Source organism: Temnothorax longispinosus, unplaced genomic scaffold (genome assembly GCF_030848805.1).
Source record: "Temnothorax longispinosus isolate EJ_2023e unplaced genomic scaffold, Tlon_JGU_v1 HiC_scaffold_570, whole genome shotgun sequence".
NCBI lineage: Eukaryota > Metazoa > Arthropoda > Insecta > Hymenoptera > Formicidae > Temnothorax > Temnothorax longispinosus.
This window is the reverse complement of record NW_027270419.1, coordinates 1-6,855: the sequence shown is the minus strand read 5'-3', so window position 1 is coordinate 6,855 and position 6,855 is coordinate 1. Positions and strand designations below refer to the sequence as shown.

The following is a 6,855-nucleotide window of genomic DNA, read 5'->3' as shown; positions in this document are numbered from 1 at the left end:
AAGGGTCATGCAGATATGTCGGAATCATGTATGGACATTACTTTTTGGGGCGCGAAGAGGTTTGTAATAAAAATTCTTTTATAATGCTATTTTCTAGTTAAATAAATAATTAGAATTATTAATTGCTACTTATATCTGTAGGATGACTTGGTAGAAGCAGAAACTATAGAATATCTTGATGATGACATTGATGACTATAATGTCATTCAAGCTTCAATAGCTGGTTCTGCTATAGCAGGCAAGTGAGGCAATCATCGAAACATCAAATCATTAATAAGAAACAACGAAAATAATGAAAATTACGATCCATCTACGATGGACAAAAGTCAAAACGGATATCCTCGAGGCAAAAAGTAAATGAAGTAAAAGATTCTACCCGGTATTTTAGCCGATGTTGCAGAAAAGACATATACTATTGAAGAAGAAATTTGCGACGACCTCATACTATGTAAGAAAAGAACGGCCAAAGCTCAGGAGCGCATGGCAAGAGCTGCGAAGAAATGTGCAAAAAATAATTGCAGCACGATGTGATTATACTCGTATGTTATTATAATCTTCAGTTTTTCATTTCAACTACGGTTTTTGCTTTAAGAATATTTATTACCTCTAAGAAAATGTTTTTTGTTTTTTACATTTTATTTCTATGTTATTCGTAATTTTATATGTAATGTGTGTAACGGTACTTCGTAATTTTTTATGTAATGGGTGTGACATACTAATTTATTTTTATTTACGTAATTAATTTTAATTACAAAATTATGTCACTAGCAATTATGGCACTAGTCGGTATTTTTATTTGTCAAGGTACACACATTCTTATTGTGATATTTGCATACTACAGAAATGTATTACGAAAATTTACCAATATATTTGCCAAAAACTAGAAATATTTAAGTGTTAAATAAATACTAAAATAAAAAAGTTTATGTAGTTGTAATGTAAGAGAGAGTTACTTTTACTTATGTTAGATTATACTTAAAACATACATACACGCAGTGATACAAACAAATTTTAAATAATATATAAATTAAGTTGATTAATAATAAAAAAAACGATTGTTAAGAAATGAATTTTCTGTCCTTTTATTTTATATATTTATCTAATAATTACAAAGAGTATATATTGTGTGAATTCAAGTAAAATAGTTTCTAACTATTTGATTTGGACTAATCGGCCTGCTGCTAAATCCGGATTGACCCTACGTGCATTTCTTATTTCTGGAATAATATCGCAGTCATCAACATACATTCCAAAATCTAATAGATCATCCCCTTCTTCCGGTAACGGATCTGGTACGTTATGTGCTATGCACATATTATGGAGAACAACACAGGTGTTGATTATTTTAGAAGCTATAACTGGAGAATAGTGTAATACTCGATGCTTTAGACAACAACGAAATCTCATTTTTAAAAGGCCATTACACCTTTTAATCAACGAACGGCACGACATTTGTCGTTCATTATATCGACCTTCTGGGGTCATCGGCTGTGCGTTAGCAATAGGCGTTAGCAACCATGGTCGTAAAGGGTATCCTGAATCACCTGCAAATTGAAGCAATTATTATATGAGAGTTTAAAGCATGCGTATGAAAACACGTATAAACGAAATAAAAAGTTGCATAAATATATTGTACATACCGAGCAAACAGAAAGTATTTCTTCCATATCTTGCATATATTTGTCCCGCTAGTTGTCTAGCATTTGAATTATTCCAGATATATACATCATGTGAGCTTCCCGGAAATCGTGCATTTACATTTATGATTCTTAATCGAAAATCACATATCTAAAAAGGAAAATGGAGTTTTATATATATATAATATATATATATATATATATATGCAATATATATATACACATGTTGCAATATTCCCTCCTAAAATTAATGATGAGGTTATCCGGAGCAGGCATATGTTAATCGTAAAAGATACCACTAAATAAATGTTCAATTAGTACGTATATTACACTTTTTACAGCAGTAACATATATATATATTTACACACACACACACACACACACACACACACACACACACACACCCACACACACACACACACACACACACACACACACACACACACACACACACACACACACTATATATGTGTGTGTGTGTGTGTGTGTGTGTGTGTGTGTGTGTGTGTGTGTGTGTGTGTGTGTGTATAAATATATATATATGTTACTGCTGTAAAAAGTGTAATATACGTACTAATTGAACATTTATTTAGTGGTATCTTTTACGATTAACATATGCATGCTCCGGATAAACCTCATCATTAATTTTAGGAGGGAATATTGCAACATGTGTGCAATCAATACACCCATAAACACCTGGGAATCTGTAGTTCCGGTAAAATCTGTATATGTATAATACAAAAATATTTATATGTCTCTTTGTCACTTGTATGTATATAATATATTTATATATGATATTTGAATATTTCACACATTACATTTATAAGATCGTAAATTACCCATTACGCAGATAATTAAGTTCTGCTCTAGTACGAGGAAATCGTATCCACTTTTTCATTACGTTAGGTTGATTAGCGGCATTAATTACTTCGTGAATACTTCTTGATATTGAAGACTGACTAACGGCAATGTCCACATTGTTACCTATATCCATTTGATAACTACCGCTTGCAAAAAAACGTAATGCAGAGAATATCTACTAGACAAACAATATAAATAAATTATTAAAATGAGTTAAATTATGTGTAATATGCAGTTATAAAAATAAATTTTTGATACCTTCCTTTGTATGCTTAAAGCAGATTTCCTCGATGGTTGCTGCATAAAAGGTTGAACATCTTCAATGAATTCATTAACTACATTTTTTGATAGTCTAAATATCTTGATAAACCGATTATCACTTAATTCAAACGGATCACGTTCATCAAAAATTTGACGAGGATTCCGTTCTGCAGCAATTTCGGCAGCTTCTAATTCATTTAATCCAATAGCTTGATTTATTAACTCCAATATTTTGCCAAATATGTGTCTTTTTTTTAACAGAACGTATGCGCAATTAGAGATGCGAGTGCTTGTTATCCACTCGTTGCATTGCGAGTGAAAATTTGCGAATGCGCTACCGTCCGCGCACGCATTTTTGGTTCGAGAATACACTTTTGAATTTGAGCGCGCTCGCAAATCAGTACTTGCGCATACGCATTATTTCGAGAATAGCCCCCCAGTTAACCTATCTCGATCGATCGAGAGACACGGTAGTACGCGCGGAGCGAGATCGACCGTGTGATTCTTTATTACGCGTCGCGAGGTAAGGTGCGACAAGGCGCGCATACGCGCGTACGCGAAACGGCAGTAACACCGTAATCGTGCCGGCGATATACTGAATTGAATTGCTTCGTGCTTATCTGGAGATTTCGTATCCCTACATTGGGTGCGTTCAGCCGATACTCCGCTAGCCTAGCAATCGTGAGCAGTCGCTCGTTTTCGCTCGTTCCTCTCTTTTGACCCAATGGATTAAAAGGAGAGGAAACGAGCGACTGCTCACGATTGCTAGGCTAGCGGAGTATTCGGCTGAACGCACCCATCGTGTTACCATCGCTGCCGGAAAAGAAGGTTCTCTACGCTTGGCAGAAAGTGACGACTGACACGTTCGATCCCGACTTCGTTGATCGCAGAAGAGCTGAACTCGAGGTACGTTTCCGATTTGCAATTATAAAAGTATCGTGCGATGAATGTTGTACCCAATTATAACCTCAAATGAAGTTGTGCACGTTGCTGAAAGATATATATATATATTCTTGATATATAGGCTACGGTCAACGTGATACAAATGCTCTGGAGCGTTCTTCTTCTCCTTCTTTCTTCGGTAAAACTGAAGGAGAGCTCCCCTCACCGATTTCGATGAATTAGGCTTAATCGATTCGTTTTTCACAAAACGAATGAATCTGGCAGAAAAAAGCCCCGCTCGGCCCCGCGACGCGAGATATTAACTGTTAAAGTTGACGACTATCAGGTTATGAGACCTGTCATACCGACGCGATGTAGCGACCACGAACATGCCTGCGGCCATATGCGCATGCTCCGTAGCCGCACGCGTATGCAAAAGAAGGTCACGTGACAACTGTCCAAGCGGTAAGTAAAACAATTTCAAAGTTGATTCTCTTAAATATGTACTTTTCATATACCAACTATTCTCTGCTTTAACAATTATTTCTGTGTAATTTGTTAAAGCAGAGAATAGTTGGTATATGAAGAGCATAGAGATTATATGTACTTTTTATATACCAACTATCTCTGCTTTAACAAATTACACAGAAATAATTGTTAAAGCAGAGAATAGTTGGTATATGAAAAGCACATATTTATATGTACTTTTCATATACCAACTATTATCTGCTTTAACAAATTATTTCTGTGTAATTTGTGTAAAGCAGAGAATAGTGGTATATGAAAAGTACATATTTAGAGAATCAACATTTGAAATTGTTTTACTTACCGCTTGGACAGTTGTCACGTGACCTTCTTTTGCATACGCGTGCGGCTACGGAGCATGCGCATATGGCCGCAGGGCATGTTCGTGGTCGCTACCAGTCGCTACATCGCGTCGGTATGACAGGTCTCATAACCTGATAGTCGTCAACTTTAACAGTTATATCTCGCGTCTCGGGGCCGAGCGGGGCTTTTTTCTGCCAGATTCATTCGTTTTGTGCAAAACGAATCGATAAGCCTAATTTCATCGAAATCGGTGAGGAGGAGCTCTCCTTCAGTTTACCCTTTCTTCATTGAAAGAAAAGAGAAGAGGAATGCTTCGAAGCATTTGTAGTGTCACGTTGACCGTAGCCATAATATCATATAATACATTATTTTATTTTAGACGTAGCTGTTGATGAAAGAGAATTAGATGGTGACTTAATTTTGGGAGATATAGGTCAAGGATTGCCATTTAAAGCTGGTACGTTTGATGGGGCTGTCAGTATTTCTGCGCTTGTGGTTGTGCTATGCAAGCAAAACTTTGCACAATCCTACAAAATGTTTATATCGTTTCTTATCAACGTTGTATGCATGTCTGTCAAGAAGCGCAAGAGCAGTGTTACAATTCTATCCAGAGAACGGTGAACAGGTTGTTGATATATATATCTTGATATATAGGCTACGGTCAACGTGATACAAATGCTCTGGAGCGTTCTTCTTCTCCTTCTTTCTTCATTGAAAGAAAAGAGAAGAGGAATGCTTCGAAGCATTTGTAGTGTCACGTTGACCGTAGCCATTATATCATATTAATACATTATTTATTTTTAGATATAGGTCAAGGATTGCCATTTAAAGCTGGTACGTTTGATGGGGCTGTCAGTATTTCTGCGCTTGTGGTTGTGCTATGCAAGCAAAACTTTGCACAATCCTACAAAACGTTTATATCGTTTCTTATCAAACGTTGTATGCATGTCTGTCAAGAAGCGCAAGAGCAGTGTTACAATTCTATCCAGAGAACGGTGAAACAGGTTGTTGATATATATATATATTGATATATAGGCTACGGTCAACGTGATACAAATGCTCTGGAGCGTTCTTCTTCTCCTTCTTTCTCATTGGAAGAAAAGAGAAGAGGAATGCTTCGAAGCATTTGTAGTGTCACGTTGACCGTAGCCATAATATCATATTAATACATTATTTTATTTTTAGACGTAGCTGTTGATGAAAGAGAATTAGATGGTGACTTAATTTGGGAGATATAGGTCAAGGATTGCCATTTAAAGCTGGTATTATTGGAACCACGAGTGTCGCGTGGCAAACGGGAAAAGAAAACCAAGACAGTAAACCAAGCAGCGGAAAAATATCCCTATTCGACTTTCTCGAGGATAAATTACCTGTACAACCTGAGAGTGTCGAAACAACTAATTTGTCTCAAAACAGCTACATACAAATTAATAAAAGTAATCAAGATCGTTTTGAATCAAGAGGATTGATAATATATATATATATATATATATATATATATATATATATATATATACAGGGTGTATCATTTTAAGTGATTCAGCTGAATATCTTCTAAAGTAAAAAAGATTGGAAAAATTGTTTCAGACAAAAGTTGTTTGGTTTCAAGGGGTACATAAGATGGTGTCATTAGTTTCACCTTAAATAGTTGCTTGAAGGTCACGTAAAGGTCACCTTCAATTTTTTTAAATAGAACTACCTACTTTTATTACATATTCTTGTAGCTTATCTCGAGGGCTTCCAAAACACTATAAGAAAGTATTTTTCATTAAGAACTTTGGAATTATAAGGCTTGAAAGTTTAGTATTTGACATAAAATACAAAATATCTTGTAAAACATTAAGTTTGCGGTAACGCGCGTTACCTCAATACTTTTATGCATAGAATAATGAGACGAATCACGTGGTATAAAAAAAAGCATAGTTCCTTTAAGAAAAAATATGTAATTTGCAACACGCATCTGCATACTTTTTCTTAAAAGCAACTGTCTTTTTTCATATCAATTGATTCGTCTCATTATTCTGTGCATAAAAGTATTACTTAAGGTAACATTACCGCAAACTTAATGTTTTACAAGATATTTTGTATTTTATGTCAAAATACTAGAACTTTCAAGCCTTATAATTCCAAAAGTTCTTAATGAAAAAATATTTTCTTATAGTGTTTTGGAAAGCCCTCGAGATAAGCTACAAGAATATGTAATAAAAAGTAGGTAGTTCTATTTAAAAAATTGAAGGTGACCTTACGTGACCTTCAAGCAACTATTAAGGTAAAAACTAATGACACCATCTTATGTACCCCTTGAAACCATACAACTTTGGTCTGGAACATTTTTTCCAATCTCTTTACTTTAAGAGATATTCAGCTGATCACTTAAAATGATACA

At 35.1% G+C, this 6,855-nt stretch overlaps 1 long non-coding RNA gene and 1 pseudogene across 3 annotated transcripts; one reads left to right on the top strand and one right to left on the bottom strand.

Moving 5' to 3' along the window:
- Positions 1–1,135: 1,135 nt before the first annotated feature.
- LOC139824789 (putative nuclease HARBI1) lies at positions 1,136–3,066 on the bottom strand (annotated as a pseudogene).
- A 190-nt stretch (positions 3,067–3,256) lies between these two features.
- LOC139824790 (uncharacterized) lies at positions 3,257–6,134 on the top strand. Of its 3 annotated transcripts, none has more exons than XR_011735286.1 (4): positions 3,257–3,665; positions 4,849–5,094; positions 5,280–5,464; positions 5,655–6,134. It is a non-coding gene; the product is annotated as an uncharacterized lncRNA (long non-coding RNA). The 3 variants fall into 3 exon arrangements; XR_011735285.1 differs by having other exon boundaries at positions 3,266–3,665; positions 5,274–5,464; positions 5,655–6,131; XR_011735287.1 differs by lacking the exon at positions 5,280–5,464 and having other exon boundaries at positions 3,266–3,665; positions 5,655–6,129.
- Positions 6,135–6,855: the final 721 nt, after the last annotated feature.